This window comes from Ovis aries, chromosome 6 (genome assembly GCF_016772045.2).
Source record: "Ovis aries strain OAR_USU_Benz2616 breed Rambouillet chromosome 6, ARS-UI_Ramb_v3.0, whole genome shotgun sequence".
NCBI classification, from domain to species: domain Eukaryota; kingdom Metazoa; phylum Chordata; class Mammalia; order Artiodactyla; family Bovidae; genus Ovis; species Ovis aries.
In genome coordinates, this window is record NC_056059.1 from 92,192,930 (window position 1) to 92,216,685 (window position 23,756).

At 42.9% G+C, this 23,756-nt stretch overlaps 1 protein-coding gene across 5 annotated transcripts in view; it reads left to right on the forward strand.

Moving 5' to 3' along the window:
• SHROOM3 (shroom family member 3) overlaps positions 1 to 23,756 on the forward strand; it is a 331,320-nt gene that overhangs the window by 148,538 nt on the left and 159,026 nt on the right. For 4 of the 5 annotated variants that reach the window (XM_060417298.1, XM_060417300.1, XM_060417301.1 and 1 more), the window contains exon 1: positions 7,222 to 7,457. The exons of the other annotated variant lie outside the window; for it this stretch is intronic. The gene's annotated coding sequence lies outside the window, so the exon portion shown is untranslated. Of the gene's footprint in view, positions 1 to 7,221; positions 7,458 to 23,756 lie in introns of those variants that run through there. 5 annotated transcript variants of the gene reach the window in all.

Here is a 23,756-nt window from a genome sequence, read left to right on the forward strand (position 1 = left end):
ATCCAGGAATCGAACCCATAACTCCTGTGGCTCCTACCTTGGAGGCAGATTCTTTTAACATTAAATTGTTTCAAAAATCGAAGAACCTAGATACTTAATGTCAGCCTTCAAAGCACCACCACCAGTCCTTATAATGCGAAGCATGAATGCCTAGTCAGATACTGAATTCAGTAAGTTTCATTTTGCTCCTGATTAAGAATTGAAATTTATCATATTCTTGCGGAAGAATTAAGAAGTCTTCCCTGGTGGACTCAGTGGTAAAGAATCTGCTTGCCAATACAGGAGACTTGGGTTTGATCTTGGGGTTGGGAAGATCCCCTGGAGAGGAAAATGGCTTCCCATTCCAGTATTCTTTCCTGGAGAATTTCATGGACAGAGAAGCCAGTGGGCTACAGTCCATGGGATTGAAAGGGTTGGACACTACTTAGTGATTAAACAACAAGAAAGCACATTGTTTGCTAATTTTTATGAGGAGGCCCTGTGGTCCAGTGGAAAGGTACCCAAGTAGACCGCACACTGTGCTGACTGCCTGCCTGTATGTGTCTCCTGTCACTTTTTTTTTTTTTAATCTTTTTTCTAGGAGGGTGGGTTGTCAGCCCCAGTGCAATTCAAACTGCCTTTTGAGACTGTAGACAAGATGGAGGGTTAGGAAAGAGAAAGGAAGAATGTTCTCCACACTGTCTGTTTAAATTATGATTTGAAGTAGGTTTTATTATACCAAATTATCATCAGGCTAATTGCTTGACAGCCTCTCTTGTTACTGCTGGCTGGCGCCATTCAACTGATATACTTGGCTGATATGTGGCTGGGGGAGGTATGGCATAGTCTCCCTAGGGAGAAATCTGGCAGCTGGAAAAATACCCCAAACTCCTCAACATTGTGCGTGCCATCCACATCCCACTTCTAAGTCACAACAGATCCAGCATAGACAGTAGTGTTTAAGAGCATGTTCCTTGAAATCAGGCTGCCCAGGTTCAAACCTTGTTATTACCACTTGTTTGTTTTGTGATCCTGGGCAAGTTTTTAATCTCTTGGTGCCTCAGATTCTTCCCCTATGAAGTGGGTATAAAAATAGTACCTCCCTAGTAGGGTTGTTGGAAGAGGTAAAATATGTCAAGTACTTAGTATTCTCCCTGATATAAAGTAAGCACCCTGCTACAAAACTGTTGATAAATACGTATATGTCTGTATTGTTGCCTGTTACTCATTGTTTTTATTTTAGCTGTGTAATTTTCCTGGAGATTTAAATCAGTCATTATGCATGCGGGCTCACGTGTGTCTGATTCTTGGTGACCCCATAGACTGCCAGGCTCCTCTGTCCATGGGATTTCCTAGGCAAGAATACTGGAGTGGGTTGCCAGTTCTTTCTCCAGGAGATCTTTCCAACCCAGGCATCCTGCACTGGCAGCCAGATTCTTTACCACTGAGCCACCTGGGAAGCCCATGATGAGTCTTTAAGGATACCATAATTTGGACTTAGAGAATGAACTTAAGTTACCAGGGGGAAAGGATGCAAGAAAGGGATAGTCAGGGAGTTTGGGATGGGCATGTACACACTGATGTATTTAAAATGGATAACCAACAAAGACCTACTATATAGTACAGGGAACTCTGCTCAATGTTATATGGCAATCTGGATGAGAGGGGAATTTGGGGGAGCACAGATACATGTATACATATGGCTGAGTCCCTTTACTGTTTACCTGAAGCTATCACAACATTGTTAACTGACTATACTACAATATGAAATAAAACATAAAAAATAAAATAAAAATAAAGAATACTGTAATTTGTGTTCAGCATGCTCTTTTCCCGAGTTTTCTTTTTATCCTTGAGGATAAAATGTGAACCCAAATGTAATTCCTCTGCCTGTTATTCTTAGTACTAAATGATAGCTTGGTATTCCCCATTGAGGATATTGGGACTTTGAAGGGATGACCAAACCCAATACCCTTATTTACTACCTTGTGACCGCTAATATTATTGTGATGAAATACCTTGGTTTCCCCCAAAGAATTAGAGAATGTGACGATAGGAGAAAGACTAAGGGTGATAGGATAACTTCAGGCCTGTTGGTCTCTGTGGTCAGAGGCAGCATAATAGGAAGGAGAGATTTAAATGAAAGAAAGGTGACTCTCATCAGTCGTGTTAGTAATGAGAAAACATTATGCTTTCTGTATCATAAATGATTTGTGTCCTGCAATTATTGCACAGGAAAGTATTGCGTTATAACACTTCAGACTTAACTGACATCTTTTAGGACACTCAGAGGCCTATGGGCATTACTCATCAACCTTGATGTCAACATTCGGTCAGATTGGGATTGAAAAATGTTCACTTGAACACAAAGTGAGCATGGCTCAGCTGCCCTGTGTTCACTTCCCTTGGCTTGTCCTTCAGGATCTGACTCCTTTAGACACACTTGGGAGTTTTCTCCACCAAATCCAATTTCCCATGAAGTTGAAGGAAAATGGACTAGAAAAAAGAAATGGAGCTTATTAAGTTTCTCCCTAGGCTCACTGCCCAGTTTTCTTTCAGTCTGGAATCTCTATGTGGGAATTTGCAGAATTGGACTAAACTGCTTCTGAACCCACATTTGTTCACTTTTCTCGCCTTAGCTGTGATATTTTGTATAATGCCTGTTCTTGCTGATGACACAGTGTGATTTCTAAAAAGTGAGATGTATAGAGCACAGTTTAACCTGAATCACTTCCATGATTTTACAAAGTTTATTTATTTATTGAGCATCTAACATATGACCAGTCATTGCTCTAGGTGCTTGGGACTCAGCCATGGTCTGACATAGCCCTGTCCTCATGGAGTTGACATACTTGTGAGCAGAGACAAGGAATAATGAACATTATACATATGCAAAGTATGCAGTATGTTAGGTGGTGAGTGCTCTGTGGAAAGGAAGCAGACCAGAGGACAAGTGTCTGCTTCCATTTCTTCCATTCATAAAATTCTTTCAATTCCTCCTGGGAGTATTGAGGATACATTTTGTGGTGGGGGTAGGAGGGGTAGATTATGGGAAATGCCTTTATTATTTATTTCATCTTATCTTTTATTGAAGTATAGTTCATTTACAATGTTGTGTTACTTTCTGCTGTATAGCATAATTCCATTATACATTTGTAGACATTCTTTTTCATTATGGTTTATCACAGGCTATTGAGGACAAACATCTAATTTTAAAAATCATACTCCGTGAAAAGAACTTTGAGCTTCTGGGCTGTGCCATGAAAGTATAGGCAAGTAAGTGCCCTACAGGGATCAAACCTACCTGACATAGTAGATGAGTCTACCTTGCAACTGCTGGAGAACAATGTAACTGTTACGCACAGACGCAGACACAAAGTTGAAAATAAGAAAACATTTTTTTTTCATTATTTAGTGAGGCTTTCTCTCCATAGACTCCCATCTCTAACCACGAACAAGTACCCTACAAGGACATGTGGGAATCATTAAGGACAAATACCATGGCAGTCTGGTGTTCTGAAATCAAGGCCATCTATTTAATATCTCAGGTCTGCAATTTATCAACAGAGTGATAGAAAACCTCCCTGCCTGTGGGTATTTAAAGGTAATCAGAAGGAAACAGGATGTGCCTGCGGAGGTGAGCTATTAGCTCTTAGAGAAAAGGAGAAAGAAAAACTCACGTTTGTTCAAAAACTCATCTAGTATATTCTTTTTTCCTCCTCACCACAGATACTAGTACTGGGAAGAAACTTGTGGATGTTCTAGGTTAGTGAAGACTAGAACCCAGAGATAATAAATGACTCGTTCAGGGTCACTTAGCAGGTCAGTGGCAGAGCCAGAAGTCAAGCCTCCCACCTCCCGGTCCAGTCCTGTGGGTTCTACAGCTGCGCATCCAGGTTGGATCATCAGTACTTTTCAGCATGGATTGCCTAGCCCTCCACAGCTGATTGCTAAAGAAGCTAAGAGAGGATAAATGAGAAGTCTAAGGTGTCGGTGAAAGTGTTTCAGATTCTCAGTAGAAATCTGAAGTAGAGGGAGCAGGAAATACAAGACGGGGCTGAGAGTCAGATCTGGGGGACCAGCATGGGGTGGAGAGTCTCTCTTCCAGATTGGGAGTGGTGGGGGGCTGCTGCACATTCCAGCGTGAAGGACTTCCTCTTTGCCAGAGTAACCATCACTGACTCTGAAGAGCGACGCTTCTAGATGCAAACACCAAGGCTGCAGTGTCCTTCTGCCCGTGAGTGGCCGCTGTGCCACCGAAAGGTGATGAGAACACGCCGTGCGCTGTCACTTCAGGTCCTGGTGAAGGTGGCAGTCACTGTCCTGTCCCTTCCACCATAAGGAGGCAACATTTGAGCTCTTCCTCTAGGCTATGTGCTTTGCTTACGTCAGCACGCTCTGTCCTCATATCCGCTAAGTTTGTTGTCAATCCCATTTCAGAGGAGAGAAAACTGAGTCTTGGAGTTTAGTAATAATCTGCCCAGAGTCACAAAGCTAGTGAATGCCACAGTCAGAATTCAAATTTTCCTTCGTAATGGGGAGATGGGGGTGGTTCAAAGTATAGGCTCTGTGAGCAGATTGTCAGGGTTTGAATTCCCACTCCAATGCTTGCTAGCTGTGAGGTGTTCAATGCCTTACTTAGCCTCCCCAAGCTTCCCTTGCCTCATCTGTAAAACTGTAACAGTAATCACAGTGTTACATTATAGAACTGTGGTGGTTAGAGAATACAACATAGCACCTGTTGACACATAATTAAGTCCTAGTTATATAGTTTTTGACTATTAGTTCAGCTACAGGTTGAATTACATGAAATTGCCATCATAGTCTACCAAAAATTGCCAAATACTGACAGTTTTGTATGGTTCAGTCTAATACTACACAGGTATTCATTCTTTGTAAATATAACAATGATTCCCTTATCCATCTCATAATTTGTGAACAGACCGGCGATTTGATTGCTTCAGTACGATCTTTCCTCTTTACTTGCCTGCTCTTTTTAGTTTCTCTGAAGAACTATGTAACGATATCGTCTCTCCTAACGCAACGTATCACCCAGGAGGACATATGCAATGACATAATTCCTGGCGCCACTAATCTGTTGAGCATATTGTCACAGGCAGCTTGAATGGAAGTAGATTTGAAGTGAGCTTAGGTTGTGTAGAACTAGACTAAAAAAATTACTGGCAAAATGAAGAGGGGTGGACTCCTGGGTCCTTTAAGCCAGTGGGAATGTCCCATTGGTGGAGGGCATGGCATTCCCATACTAGATGGCTGGTTGTGAAAAACGCATGTCAGGCACAGCCATTTGTCATGGGCACTGGAAAGACCAGCTCCTGGCCAGCAGTAGCAGGTTGTTAAATTTGACACATTCAAAATGAATTTTGTGGCCTGGCTGCCCTTGACCTCTGGTTTGGTGAGAGTAGCTGTGATAGAAGGACACACGAATTAGCTGTGGTATCTGGGGAGGCTGTGGGGTCGAGGAAGAAAACACAAAACTGGGATAAGAATTTTGCCTTCCTGGGGAAGAGGGAGAGTGTGGAAGGGACAGTTAGGGAGTTTGGGATGGACATGAACACCCTGCTACATTTAAAGGGGATAACCAACAAGGACCTACTATACAGCACAGGGAACTCTGCTCAGTGTTATGTGGCAACCTGTTGTGTGAGAGGTGATTTTGAAGGAGAATGGATACATGTATATGTATGGCTGAGTCCCTTTGCTGTCCACCTGAAATTATCACAACGTTGTTAATCGGCTATAGTCCAAAATAAAATTAAAGGCTTTTAAAGAAAATAAAAAGAATTTTGCCTTCTGCAAAGAAAAGAAGGTTACTTTCAAAGGAATGCATCCAGGGTGCAAGGTCTAGAGGAGCTTTCTCTCCTGAAAGAGGGTTCTCTGTTCCACTCCCACCTCTGTTCCGATCTCACACCTGCCTCAATCCTGCTTCCTTAGATTTCATATTACAGGAAGAGAAATAGCTCTGGAACTCAAGTGGAGCATTCTGGAGGGACAGTCCTGCTAGTTAATACAGGAACAATCTCTAAATAAAGTTAGTCTCACCTTCGAAATGTACTGACATCCTCAAGGATGCTTCAGACTTTCTTGGTGTCTGGAGTGGAAGTGACAACTGTATTTAGAGTATAATGCCCCCTGTGATGTCAGAATGGGGTGTGTGTGTGTGCTCCCTTTCCTTCTTTCTTTCCACATCTGAAAAAATAATCTGGAAGTCTTTTAAAGTTTCTGTAGCAAGGAGGTTTACAGATTACACGTGGATCCATGGTTTGTTTTTTCCCACCGTGTGGGCGGTAAACTAATGAAAATGTATTTGCATAACCAGGAATGCAGACACACTTGGAGGCCTTCTCTTTCTGTGTGCCCTTTTCCTTTTCTCTCTCTTTGTGGCTATGGTTACTGTTAAGCTGACCCCTACAGTCTGGGGCAAATACCGAAACTTGAATCAAGCACTGCTTCTCCATACAGCTGCAAAGGCCTGCTGCTTCAGAGGCTCAGATGATCTGTTTAAGTGAAATTCTTTTTGCCAAGATTGCACACACAAAGGTGAGCCGCGTGGCACTCCAGTGTACTGCATTTACTGTTTTTGCTTTGTTTTGTTTTGTTTTTTTTTTTTTTAATGAGAACGGCCTTTTATAAATTTTTGTCTGCCAGGGTTGAACAGTATTGAACATTATGCTTCGGAAACAATAACGGTAGAAAGATAGTCCTTTCTGTTGAGTCTCCTTCCGCTCCTCCTAGTTTCTGTGAGAAACTGTTGCTTACCAAAACTATAGCTAATTAAAAATTGAACTTATTCAGCTGCCCAGAAACCCGAGTGGGGACCGGCAAGGGGCGAGAGGAAGAGTGGACAGGGGCGCCCTGTGAGTGACGCCCCCAACCCCATTTATTCTATCGTCCTTCCCTTCCATTTAACCGTCTTCGCATCGTGGTTTTGTGAGTTGAAGGACCCTAGAGCGACCTGTGGGGACCGGCAGGAGAGGGCTTACCCGTTGCCACGAGCTCTGCTTGCAATAGTGAGCCAGCTTCTGCAGAGCGTGGGCCCCGGAGTGCGCGGGGCCGGCGTGCCCGCAGCCACTCCAGAAACCGGTTCTGTGCTCTGGCCGCGTGGCCTTCCCCTTACATCAGGGTGCCCGCCGCTGTCAGGCAGGCCGGCCGGCGATTGGCTGGGAGGAGGGCAGTAATCCGAACTGCCTTTTGTACTTGGCTAATCAGGGCAGCCGCCTGATTGCAGGTTCCCAGCGGAGGTGCCTGGGTGGTGTCTGACACCTGTGTCTTAGCTCTCGCATTCGCCTTCCTGGAGCTGCTTCCCCGGGATTCTTTCCGGACCGGATTCGTGTCTCTATGTCACCTCCCCCCAGCCCCTGAGCCCCCTCGGGCCGCCGGCTTGGCCCCGTGTCATGCTGGACGAAGATGTTCAACAGATAATCAAGGACAGTGGAAATGCCGGCTTAGACTTCCTTAAGGTAAGCCCTTTTTAAACCAGGTATTTCTCGACCGGATTTCTCCATTTAATTCGACATAAATGCTTGTATCGGGCAGGTAAACTAAAGAAGGTCTGGGGAGTTGTTTTAGTTTAGGGTTTTATGATGAAATTTGTAAGTGATTTGAGTGTCCGATGTGCTGGCAAAATGATACCAAGGCAGAAATAAAGATGTACATGGTGGGGGGTGGGTACTTGACAAACCACTGTCATCCTTGCAGGCAGCTGGGGCCTCACTGTGCACTCCTTCCTATTTGATGAGGAGCTCCAGAGATGGTGGAATAAAGTAACTTTTCATCAAGGCCAACAAATGTATATGCTTGTGCCATAGGCTCCTCCCAACCGTGCAATCCCGGGAGCTATCATTTAATTCTCATCCCATTTCTTTTTAAAGCTGTCTTTAACTTTTTCCTCTTGTGATAGGAAAGCAGTATTTTGTTTGTTTGTTTGTTTGTTTGTTTGTTTTTTTAAGGCTTGCTCAGCACGGAGGAGTTAGTGACTTTCACTCCAGCATGGGGTTTGATTGTACTGCTTGGCTCACTTCCCCTCACCTTTATTTTCCAGAGAAAGTCAGATTCTAGACAGAAGGACTTAACTTTGAGTCACAGTGAGATGCTTTGGAATATTAAGCCATGATTCTGATTAAGCTTAAGCTCTGCCATGACTTCATTTTATGTACTTTTAAGTTGATCGACAGATACTTTGGGGCCATCCTGTCTTCCTCTTGGATTGGTGTCAGCATATTCTTATTGTAGGGTTTAGTAATCCAAGGTTGGTAAAATGACTAGTGATATGGACAAATGCTTACACCCTTGCCTGCTTGTTGTGATAAGGAAGAAAAGTTTTATTTTTTTTAATGAAAACTTTCTGTATATGGGTGAAGATCCATTTATAAATCCAAAGAAGTTCTGAGGCTACTTTCCCCACTATATTAATTTCAAACATAGGAGGAAGCTGTTCCCCACTTCTAAATGATTCCATTTAACCAGTAAACAGGAATAGAACAAACAGAAGTGGTGAAAAGCAAGGCAATAAACATTCAGAAACCATGTACTCAAGATCTATGTTAATCATCCTGAAATATGTTTTTTTCTTTCATTATTTATAGGCAGTCGGAAGTCTCCATCTTTCTCAGCTGTTAGCTAAATATTCTTTATAAAGACATTTTCCTGTAATAAGATCAGCGTATTTGTAATACTAAATATAAATACTAAAAATGCTGCTCTGATGAATAGAAGCATCAGAAATGACATTGCCCACGGGTTGAAATGTGATCATAATGCAAGTCTACAGAAATCATTTAAAATATAATGTATGTGCCCCATAATACAGATGGTTGGTGTTGATTGAAAAATCAGATCAGTTGGTAGGTAGATATTAAGTGAATTATAAATATTGAGGAGATTAAAGGACAAGTAAATGTGGAAAGCTAAATAAATACTGAATATTTAGCATTGAGTTCAAGTTCAAAATGCTACCTTCACCTATGAATTACAAATTAGAGAATGTATAAATCAAAGTTGGTTTCCTGGTTTAAGAATAAGTCATTGCTGTATAGGGAGGGATAAATATCATCTCAACCCTAATCACTATCTTAAAAAAAAAATTTACAGTCCATAATAACCTCAGAGTCCTAAAAAGAAACAGAAAGGAAGAGAGAGCTAGTTTCAAAACCTCTCAGTCAGTTCACTCGCTCAGTCGCGTCTGACTCTTTTCGACCCCATGAAATGCAGCATGCCAGGCTTCCCTGTCCATCACCAACTCCCGGAGTCCACCCAAATCCATGTCCATCGAGTCAGTGATGCCATCCAACCATCTCATCCTCTGTTGTCTCCTTCTCCTGCCCTCAATCTTTCCCAGCATCAGGGTCTTTTCAAATGAGTCAGCTCTTCACATCAGGTGGCCAAAGTACTGGCGTTTCAGCTTGAGCATCAGTCCTTCCAATGAACACCCAGGACTGATTTCCTTTAGGATGGACTGGTTGGATCTCCTTGCAGTCCAAGAGACTCTCAAGAGTCTTCCCCAACACCACAGTTTAAAAGCATCAATTCTTCGGCACTCAGCTTTCTTTATAGTCCAACTCTCTCATCCATATATGACCACTGGAAAAACCATAGCCTTGACTAGACAGACCTTTGTTGGCAAAGTAATGTCTCTGCTTTTTAATAAGCTGTCTAGGTTGGTCATAACTTTCCTTCCAAGAAGTAAGCATCTTTTAATTTCATGCCTGCAATCACCATCTGCAGTGATTTTGGAGCCCAGAAAAATAAAGTCAGCCACTGTTTCCCCATCTATTTGCCATGAAGTGATGGGACCAGATGCCATGATCTTCGTTTTCTGAATGTTGAGCTTTAAGCCAACTTTTTCACTCTCCTCTTTCACATTCATCAAGAGGCTCTTTAGTTCTTCTTCACTTACTTTCTGCCATAAGGGTGGTGTCATCTCCATATCTGAGGTTATTGATATTTCTCCCGGCAATCTTGATTCCAGCTTATGCTTCCTCTAGCCCAGCGTTTCTCATGATGTACTCTGCATATAAGTTAAATAAGCAGGGTGACAATATACAGCCTTGACGTACTTCTTTTCCTGTTTGGAACCAGTCTGTTGTTCCATGTCCAGTTCTAACTGTTGCTTCCTGACCTGCTCTAATTAAAAAGGAAGTAAAGTCACAAAAACCTCACATTTCATATTGAGTGTAGAAAATCCTGTACCTATCTACAGAGTATAAGGGGACCCCTGAAGGTGTAATTTAACACAATGGTTAATAACTAGTATACACACGTGCACATTTCATCCCAAGAACAGCATTGTTAGAGTTAGTGGGACAGGGGATTAAGTATCTTGTATTTATTTTATTCCCCAGTGTCTCGTTTCTGGGGCTGTGGAATGACTGCCAGGCTCCCTCGTCCATGGGGACCATGGGGATGGACCCCTCTAGCATTCTGGAGAACACACAATGAGGCACAGTAGTGTTGCCTGCCAGACACACTGTGTGTGCCCCAGTGGCTCTGCTCAAGAAAGGGTCAGCTATGTAAATGAAGCCACGTCAGGCTCTGCCCTCCCCTCACCTCTCTCTCTCCTCCTCTCCTTCCTCAAAAGAGTTCCAGATTCCAGCCTTTACCCCAGGCTTTTCTGACTCGGGTGGGTGAGGATGAGGGCCCTGTGAGCTCAGAATCTGAACAACTGGGCCAGACCAGACAAATGGAAAAAGTCCTCATCTCCACCCCGCTATAGATGGCTTCATGTAAACGTCCCTGGTTAATAGGAAGGAGGTGCACTTCCTGTTAGGCTGAGCTTCTAAAAGGCATGTTTTGTTTTCTGTTTTTAAATTGCTTCCAGCAATCCTAATGTTCCCAACTTGGAGACGAGAGGAAAGCTTTATGTCTGAACAGATGGGTGATTTTGGAAGGTGGGAACCTAAGCAGTCTCAAGTCGTTTTGCTCCTAGTTGCAGATTGGATTTAAAAATCAACGTCAGATGATGGTGGCGGTGCGGTGTTTGTGGCCTGTCATCTGATATCACAGGGAGAAGTGCTCTTAACGAACGTCTGTGAAATGAAACTGGTAGGATGGCTCTGATGTCCTGTCAATTGATCCAGTGACTCTGGCTTCAGACACTTTGGTAGGACTTTGCTTGTACACTCCAGACATGGTTTTGTGACGACAACTCAGGAGATGGAATTTAAATGAGCCCCACCCTGAAAAGCTGTGACTGTTGAGAATCACTAGTTTTTTTCCAAGTCCCGAAGCTCCTTAGTGACCCATACAGGTACTGGGAGACCTTTTCCACCAAAACCTGTGGTCGGTAATCCAGACCAGCCGTCCAAGGGCGGTGGCCCCTACGATTAGACCCCCAAGTGCCGTCTCTAAGTTCCTTCCTTATCTTCTTCCCTGGAAGCACTGGAGGCTGGTCCTGTGATATTTATTCACTGATATTTATGCAATGGTTTCACAGTTGTTTATTAATCAGGTTCATCAGTTCCTCTCTCTGATGCATGTAGGTCAATATCATCATCCCAGTTTGGAAGAGCGAGAAAAGTGATGATGCAGAATGGTTTGTCCAGCAGCACCAAGAAGTTAGTGTGGATGTAGAATCTGCCCCGCCTTGGTTTTCTCCCTTCCTTTCTGTCCGAGGAGAAATCAGGAATACTTAAGCCTCTTCCTCAGCAACTCTAGAGACTAAAAAGGCTTCAGTCCAAAACTCTGCTGCTCACAACTGGACCACTGTGATGCGGAGGGGTCAGAGGCTTCCCAACAATGAACTGAAGTGGGTGTGGAGTGAGGTGCCTGTGCATGTGTGTGTGTGTGCACGTGCACATATGTTTGAATGTCTGCATACCCATGTGCGCCCACCTGCTCACCTGAAGGACTCAAAACCCCCAGGGGAGTGTGAGTAAAGTTTGTCCAAAGCCTCCGCTGACGGCAGCATCTGTGCTGTGCCCTTTTCCTAGAGAGGCCTGATCATTCATTTATAACAAATCTCAGCCCAGGCCCAGTGGCCAGGGAGGCCGGCCCAGGAGCTGCGGGTGAGCCAGTCTGAAGGCGGCTGGCCCGCATTTGCCTCCGAAAGTATTTCAGGAATGTTAATGGTATGCCTGAGTGGAGGGCTTCAGAGCCCAGAGCTGGGGCTGAGAACTGCTCTGTGGCCATCTGTTGAGGCCCAGGAAGTCTCATAGCAACAGCTTCTCAAGAATGGTGCCCCCCCCTTTTTTTAATTAAAATTAACTAACACAAAACCCCAAAACCAGCTCCACTGCTCAGAAAGACAGAGTTTGAATTCTTTCTACAGAGTGATGAGCTTTTAAGGAAGAAAAGCCCCCACATACTTAATTCCTGTTCTTTAAATGAGCAATTTGTACTTGGTTTGAGGTCTTAATTTTTTTCTCTCCCCTGGGGTGGAATTCTCTTTTGGGAAAGGGTAGAGGTGAAAACAAGCTTTCAAAGCTGTGGCGAAATCATTGGCAAAACTCCGGTTATGAAAAAAAAAGTGGTCAGACTTTTGAGATTTTCCTGGTATTTGCTGCTCTTAGAGATCCTGTCAGCAGCTGCCTTTTTTTCCCTCTGTAATAATGTGAGCCTTATAAAACTCGATGTTTAGTGAGTGAAATGAACTTCAGACAAAGACCATTACTGTGACGATGTAGGGGCTCCACTATGAGTCTCTAAAATCTGTTTGAAGAGTAGACTTTGGGAAAAGAGAGAGGAAAGTAATATATATAGCTTTTAGTTTTTCAGTCGGTGGGCTCTCAGTTAGCCATTTATAGTAACTGAGTTCCTTCCTCAGGATAGAAGCGCCTGTAAAATGTTAAATACCTGAAGCCTAGCCAGCAGCTGTGACTGCGGGAGTGGGCGTTCTAGATGGAGACAAAAGAATTATATTCCATTCTAAATTCTACCCTGTACTGGGCTATTTTAGGAAGGTGCACAACCTGTTAGAGCATAGTTCCTCGTCTGCAAATTGGCTTTCTGCATTATTAGGAAGGTTAAATATAATCACATAAAAGGAACTCCGGAAATGATCCCTGAATGAATGGCATCTATAATAAGCTGTCATTCTTGCTGTCGTACAACTCTGGGAAAATGTTTTCGTGAGAATGAATATATATATACATTTTCAAATCTTTATATATGTAAGCATTTAGACTTTCTTTTCTTAATTTTGATTGGAATATACTCGCTTTACAATGTTGTGTGAGTTTCTACTGTACAGCAGAGTGAATCAGCTTTATGTATACATGTGTCCCCTCTTTTTCATTTATTTCCCATTTAGATCACTACAGAGCCCTGAGGAGAGTCCCTGTCCTCTACAGTAGGTTCTCATTAGTTATCTGTTTTATCCATAAACTCAGGAGTCTATCTATGTCAATCCCAATCTCCCAATTCACTCCACCCTATCCCTTTTCCGTTTGGTAGCCATATTTTCTTTACATGTGTCTCTATTTCTGCTTTGCAAATAAGATCATCTATATCATTTTTCTATATTCTACATATATGTCTTAAGTATTTATATTTTCATTTTAAAACCTGGAGAGGATATAAATATATATCTCCTCAAATCCTGTCAAATAAAATGTTTCTGTAGAGTCAAAAAATATTCTAACAAGTGATTTTTCCTACACATATAGAACTCATGAATATAGTACACATGTGGAATACTTCTTTGCATTTTTGATTGCTAGTATTGTTTGCAAGTATTATTCAGATCTAACATATTGCCCCTGATGGTCAAAAATAATGTGACCAACTCTCGGGAAAAGGATGTATACTCTTGAGTTTAACTTAGTCTTTCTATGAAAAGCATGACCCCTTGCCCTTTCTGTACTGATTGCCTCATGTATAAAATTTAACCAGTAAGTATTTATGCAGTGTCTACCGCGTGCCAGCTGTGTTCCACATGCTGGGGGTTTAGGGTTGTGAACAAAAGTAGACAAAAATCCTTGCATACATTCTGGTCAAAACAGACAAACCCCTAAATAACTAGGTTATAAAATAACTGCTATGGAGAAACCTAAAGCAGGGAATGTAAGCAGAAGCGATACTTTCATTTTCTGAAGGGTGGTGAGAGAAGGCCTACGAGGAAGGTGATGCAGGAAGACGAAATAGGACTTGAAGGAGGTGAGACCCTAAGCCTGGGGATGAGCTGGGGAAGAAGATAGAAACCGAGAGCACAGCAAGTGCAAAGGCCCTGGGGGCAGCATAGATGGCATGTGAAAGGAATAACCAGAGGAGTGCAGTGGGGGCAAAGGTCAGGGCCCTCTGTACCACCACAGGCATTTGACTTTCTCTGAGTGAACCCTATGAGGACTTACTTCACAGAGCTGTCGCAGGGTTTAAATGAAATAACTTGTTTGAAGCCTTAAGTGCCTACCATATAAAAATTCTTCTATAATTGTTAGCCATTGTTCCTAACAATGGCTATTATTACCACCACCTAGGATTTAAAGATAGGATAATGTGAGCATATAGAAGAGAGTGTTGTTCTGATTAAAGCTGATCGTCATTATGAGAATTAAACTCCCACACTCGGCCCCTTAGCTGTTCAATTTTATCATCTAAGAGGGTCCCAATTCTATATCTTCAAACATATGAGGGCTTTTTAAAAACCTTATGACCCAGCAATCCCACTTCTGGGCATACACACAGAGGAAACCAGAATTGAAAGAGACACATGTACCCCAATGTTCATCGCAGCACTGTTTATAATAGCCAGGACATGGAAACAACCTAGATGTCCATCAGCAGATGAATGGATAAGAAAGCTGTGGTACATATACACAATGGAGTATTACTCAGCCATTAAAAAGAATTCATTTGAATCAGTTCTGATGAGATGGATGAAACTGGAGCCGATTATACAGAGTGAAGTAAGCCAGAAAGAAAAACACCAATACAGTATACTAACACATATATATGGAATTTAGGAAGATGGCAATGACGACCCTGTATGCAAGACAGGGAAAGAGACACAGATGTGTATAACGGACTTTTGGACTCAGAGGGAGAGGGAGAGGGTGGGATGATTTGGGAGAATGACATTCTAACATGTATACTATCATGTGAATTGAATCGCCAGTCTATGTCTGACGCAGGATGCAGCATGCTTGGGGCTGGTGCATGGGGATGACCCAGAAAGATGTTGTGGGGAGGGAGGTGGGAGGGGGGTTCATGTTTGGGAATGCATGTAAGAATTAAAGATTTTAAAATTTAAAAAAAAAAAAACTAAAAAAAAAAAAAACTAGCCTTTTAAACTATAGCATTATCTCTTTTAGGAAAACACTAAGTTTATAGTTTATACTCTCTAGGGACAGGTGTCTTTGGATACATTTGGTTTAAGTTTCAGCTACAAAAATCCTGTTGAATTCCACTGAATTCATATGCTCTTGCAATGTACTCATTTTTGAGTTCTGATAAGGATCCCTCCTTCAGGCCACAGGATCCCACATGGGGAGGAACTTGGTGCAGATGTAGTTAAAACAAGGAATCCATGTCTTTTCCTTCTTCCCTGAGCCCAGAAGCAAGACTGGTTTTCCTGGCTGCTTTGAGAACCCTCTTTCAAAATTATCTGCTTGGACACACCTCTGTGTCTCCTCCTTTGAACTTTTGAAGGATTTTGGTAGGAACTCAGGTCAAGTAGTGACTAGCTCAGAAACTAGAAGAGAGGGAATCTTCTTCTCCAAGCATTTGAAGGCCATCATTTAGAATCAGGGTTATCTTATCCTTGCTCCAGAATCAAGGAAAGTGGTTTTGGGGACAATAAAAGGAAATTCTTGATGGTAACTAGAGATGATGGGAAAGGAAGAAGCTAAAAATGTGTACCCTCGGCAGTGGGAACATTCCAGCGGAGGCTGGGTAACCAGTGGGCAGAGGGGTTCTCAAGCATTTGGATGGCAGCTTGGTTTCTTAAGTTTTCCAAATGTGTGATTCTGCTTTCTTTCAAGATATGCTTATTGAAAACTAAATTCTGCAGGGAAAGTCACTGTAAATTTTCTTTAACCGACCTCTTAAATTAAGGATTCTGAGAGCAAGAAATAGATGATTGTGGAACCTCTGCTCGACTTAGGGGTCAGATGGGTCATCCTCCTGCAGTGATGACCCTGGTCCTGCAGTGGTGACGCTGATCCGGGTGCCTGAAGCCCCTATTCTCCCAATGTCGACAGTCCTGTGCTCCCGTTTACAGAGTCAAATATCAGGGTGTGGTCATATCACTGCTACTTGTTACAGAGTTGCTTAGTCATGATCAGCGGGTAGGAATAGACTATAGCTTGCTTTTCCTTTTGAACAAATACTTGTATGAATTTATATTTTAAATAACTGATAAACATGCACTCCTAAAAAGCCTATGGACAAAGCTACAATTTTAATCCCCATTTATCAAATTCTTAAACAATTGTGATACCAGTTCAGGAACTATTCAAGGTCATATGGCGAGAGAGCAGTTGAGAGAGAGAGTTTGAACCCAGGCAGTCAGCCAGCAGGATCTGCGCCCTTAAATCCTATTTGAATGTGCCCCACAACTGCTTTATCTAGTCCTGTGAACCTTTTTCATTTGTGGTAGCACTCCTATTGATTTAGAGGGAAAAAAAAATGATCTGGCATATTATTATACTTTATTGCCCTCTATGAGGTCAGAGAACAAAAACTGTTGATACCTGTGCCTAGAATAGTGCCTGGGGCATGGCGGATACTCAAATATTTGTTGAATAAGTGAGGGAGTGAGGGTGTGACTTGAATAAATAGTAGTAGGGCCAAAGAAATGCCTTCTTAATCTCACAGAGGCACAGAGATGTATGTGAATGCAGGATGCCACTTAATGCAAAAACTTTGAAAAGTTACAAACCAGATAAAATTAGAGGTGAAGATATTAATAAGGCAGTGTCAACAGCTTCATCTTTTGTTAAGTCTCATTAATATTTTAATTAATAAGTCCTATCACACTAGAAACAGTGCCCCTAAAAGACCTCAAACTAATATTGGCCACAAGACAATTAGGGAGGGAGCAAACCAGGGAACCAAGAATCCCACTTAGTGAGGATTTTTAAAGTGGGGATTTGGACACTGAATATTTTACATTTAACACCTGGGGGGCTTTCCTGGTGGCTCAGTCTGTAAAGAACCTTCTTGCCAACGCAGATGTGGGTTCAATCCATGGGTTGGGAAGATCCCCTGGAGAAGGAAATGGTAACCCACTCCAGTATTCTTGCCTGGGAAATCCCATGGACAGAGGAGCCTGGCGAGCTAAAGTTCATGGTGTCTCGAGACTCGGACACAACTTAGGAACTAAACCACCACCACCGTTTAACATATAACAGTACATTTAACAAATGGACCCTGAGACTCACGGAGTTATTAAGGGGCAGAGAAAGGAAGCCCCAGTTTGGCCAATGCTGGTGCCTGGGGGAACATTTGGGTTCAGAAAGGGTAAACCCACTCAGACCAGCTCAAATGAAAAGATGTGTTTTTGGAAGGGTAGCAGTGAAGCTTGAGAAATCTGATTGTAACAAACCAGGAACACTTCCAAGTTTAATGTGATGATTAAGTCTGGAGGAGTCGAAAGTGTCAGTGATTTTCCCACCTTGGCATTACTGGATTTGTGATGTTGGACAAACTCCTCAATGTTTCTGGGCCTCGTTTTACCTATCTGAAAAGTAGAGAATAATTAATGTATCTATTGATATTTTGTTGAGTTGTTGCATAGATTAAATGAAGTAATACATATAAAGCACTTAGAACACTGCTTGACACATAGTAAGATGTGTAACCACCAGCCTTTATTATGATTCAGCAAGTAGGTAGCTCTTCACTCTCTCCTTGGACTATGTAGTCCCTCATTTCAGTTGACTTTGAACATTAGTTCCATTATTCTCCTTTCAGACGGGCTTCCTAATGGACGTGGTTCCAGGGTTAACTGAATGGCCTAGGATGTCATCGAGGTTCCAGCTTTACCTGTTTCCATTCTACAATCCTTTGCATGATGATTTTAATCCTCAGGTTCATCCTCATGATTACAAGATGGCTGCTGTGACTCCAAGCATCATGTCTTTGCACAACTTTGTCCAAAGGCAGGAAGGAGTCCCCGTTTGGTATATTTTAGCAAAACTGAGGAACACCTTCCCCAAAACTCTCCTACAAACTCTCCTTTGGGTCAGAGCTCATTTGCTAGGGTTGTCCTATACCCATGCCTGGAGTAGTCCTGACATGGGAGTCAGAGTACCATGATGAATGTAGATGAAGAATGATTTTTTAAAAATAAACTTTTTAAAGTCTTTATTGAATTTGCTACAATATTGCTTCTGTTTCATGTTTTGGTTCTTTGGCCCCGAGGCATGTGGGATCCTAGCTCCCTGACAAGGGATCCAAGTTACACCCTCTGCATTAAAAAGCTAAGTCTTAACCACTGGACCTCAAGGGAAGTCCTGATGAATGATTTACTTCTTGGGGATGTGGGAGCAACCATCTTTCTGAGCATAGGATCAGAATTATGTTTGTGAGGAAGAAGGACATAGTGACCATTGAATAAAGTCATAAAGACCTGTCTTAGGCAAGAGTGTATCCAAGCCAGGCAGCTCAGAATCTTCCCTGAGATTTTATACAGAATCTAAGAGAAGGCAGAGCTTTCTGTTTTTTGAAATGGTTAATTTGAAAAACATCTACTTCTGCTTCATCGACTACGCCGAAGCCTTTGACTGTGTGGATCACAACAAACTGGAAAATTTTAAAGAGATGGGAATACCAGACCACTTGACCTGCCTATGGAGAAATCTGTATGCAGGTCAAGAAGCAATGTGGAACAATGGACTGGTTCCAAACTGGGAAAGGAGTACGTCAAGGCTGTATATTGTTCACCCTGCTTATTTAACTTCTATCCAGAGTACATCATGAGAAATGCTGGGCTGGAGGAAGCATAAGCTGGCATCAAGATTGCCTGGAGAAATATCAATAACCTTAGATATGCAGATGACACCACCCTTAAGGCAGAAAGCGAAGAAGAACTAAAGAACCTCTTGATGAAAGTGAAAGAGGAGAGTGAAAAAGTTGGCTTAAAACTCAGCATTCAGAAAGCTAAGATCATGACATCTGGTCCCATTACTTCCTGGCAAATGGATGGCGAAACAATAGAAACAGTGACAGACTTTATCTTTTTGGGCTCCAAAATCTCTGCAGATGGTGACTGTAGCCATGAAATTAGAAGACACTTGCTCCTTGGAAGAAAAGCTATGACCAACCTAGACAGCATGTTAAAAGCAGAGACGTTACTTTGCCAACAAATGTCCATCTAGTCAAGGCTATGGCTTTTCTAGTAGTCACGTATGGATGTGAGAGTTGGACTGTAAAGAAAGCTGCATGCTGAAGAACTGATGCTTTTGAACTGTGGTGTTGGAGGAGACTCTTGAGAGTCCGTTGGACTGCAAGGAGATCCAACCAGTCCATCCTAAAGGAAATCAGTCCTGAATATTCATTGGAAGGACTGATGCTGAAGCTGAAACTTTGTCCACCTGATGTGAAGAACCTACTCATTGGAAAAGACTGTGATACTTGGAAAGACTGAAGACAGGAGAAGGGGACGACAGAGGATGAGATGATTGGATGGCATCACCGACTCTATGGACATGAGTTTGAGTTGGGGATGGACAGGGAAGCCTGGAGTGCTGCAGTCCATGGGGTCGCAGAGTTGGACACACTGAGTGACTGAACTGATATGGAATGAAGTAAAACTGAAGTTCTCTGCTCCATGCTTACTTCCTGCATCCATATCCACCCTCCTAGCACACACACACAAACACACTGAAGAAGAGTCCTATTTAGTGTAGAGAAAAGTATATACATGAAAAAGATAAAGAGAAAAACATTGAAATTAAGACAGACAGACAGACACACACACAGATATACACACGTCCAAAAAGATGAGCATGAGGGAGAACCTGAAAATATTTACAATCCCTGGGACTGTCTCCCTCCTTGACCTTCCTGAGAAATTCCCAGTTTTGCTTAAATTTCTCTGTAGGTTCAATGTCACTTGCAATGACAACCACCAAGTCCACCAAGCATTTCCCCCAACTTCCGGGTGTCTGTCCCCCCATATCCGCTCGTGTGTGGTGCTCGCTCACCACGCAGCCTTGGGTCCTGCACCACGTGTCCTCCAGCTCTCCAGCTTTCATCACCTTAGTAACTCAGGCCCTGGGCCCTGGGTCCACCTTCCACGGGCAACAACGTGAATGGCTCTGCTTATGGCCAAGGAAGAGCTGGGCCGGCCTCACACCTGCACAGGGGCTTGGTCAGGGCCATGCTCCATTAGAGGAGTTGTAAGCAGAAAGATAATAACACCTCGGAGTAAAACTGTGTGCTATCTGCCCAGTCCTTCTTAAAATGGCTCGCACCCTATTGAAAACTACATTTTTCACAAATAGAATAGCTAGATTTCAGATATACAAGTGCTTTTGCCAGACATTTTACATTTCCAGGTTCTGCTTCCTGTGGCCTGGCTTGAATAGAGAAGAGAATTCTGGACTTGTGTCAAGAAGGGATACATAAGGGGTTTGAGGAGAGTGTGGGCAGGAGAACTGAGCGGAGTCATACATGACGTCAGCCTGGCCATGAGGGACAGGCCAACTGGGAGAGCCACACAGGACCCATGGAGAAGATCCCAAGAAAGGCGGAAATACAAGAATCCAAGCCTGTGGTTCAGTGAGCATGGCTAACTATTTTTATTTTTTGCCCATATCATGTGGCACTTGGGATTCTTTTTTTTTTTTTTTCCCCTCCAACCCGCCCTCACATGGGATTCCAATTTCCTGACCAGGGATAGAACCTACGCCTCCTGCAGTGGAAACTTGGAGTCCCAACTGCTGGACTACCAGGGAAGCCCCTCTCTATTTAATTTTTAGTATTTATTTTCACTCACTTTTTATTACAGAAACATCCAAACACTAGAGAAAGTAGAAAGTACCACAAATTCCAATTCCCCTACCCTCCAGCACACCCACCCACCATCCAGCTGGATGGCTCTTTGTTAAGTCTGGGAGTGAAGTGAAAAGTTGCTCAGTCGTGTCTGACTTTTTGTGATCCTATGGACTGTAGCCCTCCAGGCTCCTCTGTCCTTGGGATTTTCCAGGCAAGAATACTGAAGTGGGTTGCCGTTCCCTTCTCCAGGGGATCTTCCCGACCCAGGGATCAAACCCAGGTCTCCCGCATTGCAGGCAGACGCTTTAACCTCTGAGCCATGTTGGTTAGAGGATAGGATTAGCAGTACAACATATATTGTGTGTCAGGAATTGAACTCAGGTATCCTGCATTGCAGGCAGATTCTTTACCATCCGAGCCACCAGAGCAGCCCAAAGTCTGGGAAGTGGATATGATAATGATGGTGGAGAATCCAGTAAAAGACATAATGGTGAAAGACAGATGTATTAGTTTACTCCACAGAGGGGACAGGAAGTTGAAATCTAAGATTCTTCTTAATCATAGGTTAATGAAATGATTGCTAAATGAGGTCTGGCTTCTGGTTATTTGAGTAGGGATTATGTAATCTGAGGAAGCAGACTCCCCCTGTAGCCTAATCTCCAAATTGCTGAGGGTCTTACTCGGTGACAAGACTAAGAAAACAAGAGGCATTGTTCATTTGACATTTGGCAGCTCTTGGTCTGCAGTCTCCCAGGCACTGTGCTAGGCTTTCTAGGCACAGAGATCTGAAAGATAGGGTTCTGGCTTTGTAAAATGCAGCTTCTACTGGAGGAAATGGATAGGAAAGTCTACAGGCACACTAGGACAAAATTATCCTGGTCGCATAGGATAGGTGAACGCTTCTTGGAAAAGGATAATTGTCTTGATTATCAGAACAGCAAACAAGAGCTAGGTAGAGAGATTTAGTAGGTAAAGGTGTTCTAAACAAAGTAAACTAAGAGGTGCTTGAAGAGACCCTTAGTCAGAGCTGCATGGCTGATCGTGCACTTGTGACCCGCAAAAGGGATGGGCAGAGATGGGGTGGGAGCAGGGCTGAAATCCCACCTGGGCTTTGCTCCCTGGAGAAGCTGCACTCCCTGGAGTTGGCAGGGACTTTGTCTACTTCGCAAAAGGTGCCTCGTGGGCTGTCTGAATGTATTTGCTGTTTTTTGACTGAAGGACATATGCAAGGACCCTCATAAGTTTTAACAGGACCCTGAAGGTGATGGGAAGCTAATGAGGAATTTAAAAGGTAGATCAGGGGAGATGAAATAATGTCATTTGCAGCAACATGGATGGATCTAGAGATAATCATAGTGAAGTTAGCAGAAATATAAATATCATGTGATCTCACTTATGTGTGGAATCTAAGACAATGATGTAAATGAACTTATATACAAAATGGAAACGACCGGCAGACCTAAAAAACAAATTGATGCTTACCAAAGGGAAAAGGCAGGGGGAGGGATAAATTGGGATTTTGGGATTAGCAGATACAAACTGCTATATATAAAATAGATAAACAACAAGGACTGACTATATAGTACAGGGAACTATATTCAGTATCTTGTAATAATCTATATTGGAAAGGAATATGAAAAAGAATATATATACACATATATATAACAATATAACTATCACTTTTCTATATACCTGAAATATTATAAGTCAACTATGTTTTAATTTTTTAAAAATGGTAGATAGGGGCAAAATCAGATTTGTGTTTGGGAGGGACCATTTTGGCTACATTTTGGAGGGTAGTTTTGAAGATGGCAAGTCTAGAGGAATAGAAACTAGTGGGCGAGGACTGATCCAGGTGAGAAATAGTGATGGCCTGTACTAAGGCTATGGCAAGGAGAGGGGAGGAAGTGGCAGGATGGACATCTAGAAGGTAGAACAGGTAGAGCAGGCAGCAGGCTGGCTCTCTAGATGAGGGAGGAGGAGAAGGTCAGAATCACTCTTAGCTTTTTAACTTCAGCAGCCCAGCAGAAGGTTCTGGCTTCCCAGCAAAGACTGATAAACTCGAGAACTTTGACACGGTGTATAGTAAGGTGTTAACTGTTGAATAACCATGAAAAGTTCCTTATATGAGCCTGTAGTTAAAGATTAAAAAGAAGGCTTTAAGAGTTGCTTTTGTGATTGAGGGAGAGCACACTGAGCTTGAGCTGGGTCCCTTCAGAGAACAATCAGCTGGTATCAGAGGAAATGGTTCCTCTTGTTTCAAGTACAGCACAGCCTCCTGCAGTGGATGGTCAGTCTTTACAAGAAAACAATGCCCAGCTGCAGACAGCTAGTTCATCACTTTTATTCTTTCAAGGGGCTTCCCTGGCGGCTCAGATGGAGAAGAATCTGCCTGCAGTGCAGGAGACCTGGGCGGAATCCCTGGGTTGGGGAGATCTCCTGGAGAAGGAAATGGCTACCCACTCCAGTATTCTTGCCTGGGGAATCCCACATACAGAGGAGTCTGGCAGGCTACAGTCCATGGAGTTGCAAAGAGTCGGACACGACTAAGCACACACACATTCCTTCTAAAGTAAAATGATATAAACCTAGGGTATCTCAAAACCTTTACCCGTTTTAAAAATTTTTTTTTGTTTTTAATATTTGTTTATTTATTTGGCTGCCCAGGTCTTGGTTATAGCATGTGGGATCTTTAGTTATGTCATGCAAATGCTTAGTGGTGGCATACAGGACCTAGTGTCTTGACCAGGGATTGAACCCAGGCCCTATGCATTGGGAGCCAAGAGTCTTAGCCACTGGACCACCAGGCAAGTTCCTCCCCATTCCTTTGGAGAAAGTATTTTTTGTTCTGTTCCTAAGAGTAGACAGGCAAGCAGGGTTCTTTC